Source organism: Anomaloglossus baeobatrachus, unplaced genomic scaffold (genome assembly GCF_048569485.1).
Source record: "Anomaloglossus baeobatrachus isolate aAnoBae1 unplaced genomic scaffold, aAnoBae1.hap1 Scaffold_62, whole genome shotgun sequence".
In the NCBI taxonomy this organism is placed as follows: Eukaryota; Metazoa; Chordata; class Amphibia; order Anura; family Aromobatidae; genus Anomaloglossus; species Anomaloglossus baeobatrachus.
Genome location: NW_027444986.1, coordinates 222951 through 226380, shown reverse-complemented (window position 1 = coordinate 226380; position 3430 = coordinate 222951).

Here is a 3430-nt window from a genome sequence, read left to right as displayed (position 1 = left end):
GACGAAGAGAGGGGGCTAAGCGCCCCCCATGGTTTTAGAGCATTGACTCTTCTAAGAGTCCTAAGAGTCCTGCTTACACTGATGGGGTGCAGCTGTGGGACCCTATTTTAAGAGATGATGTCCTCCACCCAACTCTCAAAAAGCTGAAAGGGTCTTCAGTAGAGATGGATAGTCGAGCTGGGCTATCAGACGGTCACCTCTGTAGCTGTAGTGTCATTTTTCCTATGGTCCAATGTGTAAATTAAACAAAAAAGTGCACGTTTGTTATGATGTCCAAGATGGGGACCAGGATGTGGACATAATAAAAAAATAGGGAACATGATAGGAGACATTTCTACAATACATATAATCATTCTTATCTATCTAATACGATGACAACAGCTCTCCATACCTGCAGTCCACCACAAGGACCACCCTCTCTATTCCCTGAAAAGTGAAATCATCCTCAGTGACGAAGAGAGGGGGCTAAGCGCCCCCCATGGTCTCAAAACATTGACTCTTCTAAGAGTCCTAAGAGTCCTGCTCACACTGATGGGGTGCAGCTGTGGGACCCTATTTTCAGAGATGATGTCCTCCACCCAACTCTCAAAAAGCTGAAAGGGTCTTCAGTAGAGATGGATTGTCGAGCTGGGCTATCAGACGGTCACCTCTGTAGCTGTAGTGTCATTTTTCCTATGGTCCAATGTGTAAATTAAACAAAAAAGTGCACGTTTGTTATGATTTCCAAGATGGGGACCAGGATGTGGACATAATAAAAAATTAGGGAACATGATAGGAGACATTTCTACAATACATATAATCATTCTTATCTATCTAATACGATGATAACAGCTCTCCATACCTGCAGTCCACCACAAGGACCACCCTCTCTAATCCCTGAAAAATGAAATCATCCTCAGTGACGAAGAGAGGGGGCTAAGTGCCCCCAATGGTCTCAGAGCATTGACTCTTCTAAGAGTCCTAAGAGTCCTGCTCACACTGATGGGGTGCAGCTGTGGGACCCTATTTTCAGAGATGATGTCCTCCACCCAACTCTCAAAAAGCTGAAAGGGTCTTCAGTAGAGATGGATAGTCGAGCTGGGCTATCAGACGGTCACCTCTGTAGCTGTAGTGTCATTTTTCCTATGGTCCAATGTGTAAATTAAACAAAAAAGTGCACGTTTGTTATGATGTCCAAGATGGGGACCAGGATGTGGACATAATAAAAAATTAGGGAACATGATAGGAGACATTTCTACAATACATATAATCATTCTTATCTATCTAATACGATGACAACAGCTCTCCATACCTGCAGTCCACCACAAGGACCACCCTCTCTAATCCCTGAAAAATGAAATCATCCTCAGGGACGAAGAGAGGGGGCTAAGCGCCCCCCATGGTTTTAGAGCATTGACTCTTCTAAGAGTCCTAAGAGTCCTGCTTACACTGATGGGGTGCAGCTGTGGGACCCTATTTTAAGAGATGATGTCCTCCACCCAACTCTCAAAAAGCTGAAAGGGTCTTCAGTAGAGATGGATAGTCGAGCTGGGCAATCAGACGGTCACCTCTGTAGCTGTAGTGTCATTTTTCCTATGGTCCAATGTGTAAATTAAACAAAAAAGTGCACGTTTGTTATGATGTCCAAGATGGGGACCAGGATGTGGACATAATAAAAAATTAGGGAACATGATAGGAGACATTTCTACAATACATATAATCATTCTTATCTATCTAATACGATCACAACAGCTCTCCATACCTGCAGTCCACCACAAGGACCACTCTCTCTAATCCCTGAAAAATGAAATCATCCTCAGTGACGAAGAGAGGGGGCTAAGCGCCCCCCATGGTCTCAAAACATTGACTCTTCTAAGAGTCCTAAGAGTCCTGCTCACACTGATGGGGTGCAGCTGTGGGACCCTATTTTCAGAGATGATGTCCTCCACCCAACTCTCAAAAAGCTGAAAGGGTCTTCAGTAGAGATGGATAGTCGAGCTGGGCTACCAGACGGTCACCTCTGTAGCTGTAGTGTCATTTTTCCTATGGTCCAATGTGTAAATTAAACAAAAAAGTGCACGTTTGTTATGATTTCCAAGATGGGGACCAGGATGTGGACATAATAAAAAAATAGGGAACATGATAGGAGACATTTCTACAATACATATAATCATTCTTATCTATCTAATACGATGACAACAGCTCTCCATACCTGCAGTCCACCACAAGGACCACCCTCTCTATTCCCTGAAAAGTGAAATCATCCTCAGTGACGAAGAGAGGGGGCTAAGCGCCCCCCATGGTCTCAAAACATTGACTCTTCTAAGAGTCCTAAGAGTCCTGCTCACACTGATGGGGTGCAGCTGTGGGACCCTATTTTCAGAGATGATGTTCTCCACCCAACTCTCAAAAAGCTGAAAGGGTCTTCAGTAGAGATGGATAGTCGAGCTGGGCTATCAGACGGTCACCTCTGTAGCTGTAGTGTCATTTTTCCTATGGTCCAATGTGTAAATTAAACAAAAAAGTGCACGTTTGTTATGATGTCCAAGATGGGGACAGGATGTGGACATAATAAAAAATTAGGGAACATGATAGGAGACATTTCTACAATACATATAATCATTCTTATCTATTTAATACGATGACAACAGCTCTCCATACCTGCAGTCCACCACAAGGACCACCCTCTCTAATCCCTGAAAAATGAAATCATCCTCAGTGACGAAGAGAGGGGGCTAAGCGCCCCCCATGGTCTCAGAGCATTGACTTTTCTAAGAGTCCTAAGAGTCCTGCTCACACTGATGGGGTGCAGCTGTGGGACCCTATTTTCAGAGATGATGTCCTCCACCCAACTCTCAAAAAGCTGAAAGGGTCTTCAGTAGAGATGGATTGTCGAGCTGGGCTATCAGACGGTCACCTCTGTAGCTGTAGTGTCATTTTTCCTATGGTCCAATGTGTAAATTAAACAAAAAAGTTTACACTTGTTATGATTTCCAAGATGGGGACCAGGATGTGGACATAATAAAAAATTAGGGAACATGATAGGAGACATTTCTACAATACATATAATCATTCTTATCTATCTAATACGATGATAACAGCTCTCCATACCTGCAGTCCACCACAAGGACCACCCTCTCTAATCCCTGAAAAATGAAATCATCCTCAGTGACGAAGAGAGGGGGCTAAGTGCCCCCAATGGTCTCAGAGCATTGACTCTTCTAAGAGTCCTAAGAGTCCTGCTCACACTGATGGGGTGCAGCTGTGGGACCCTATTTTCAGAGATGATGTCCTCCACCCAACTCTCAAAAAGCTGAAAGGGTCTTCAGTAGAGATGGATAGTCGAGCTGGGCTATCAGACGGTCACCTCTGTAGCTGTAGTGTCATTTTTCCTATGGTCCAATGTGTAAATTAAACAAAAAAGTGCACGTTTGTTATGATGTCCAAGATG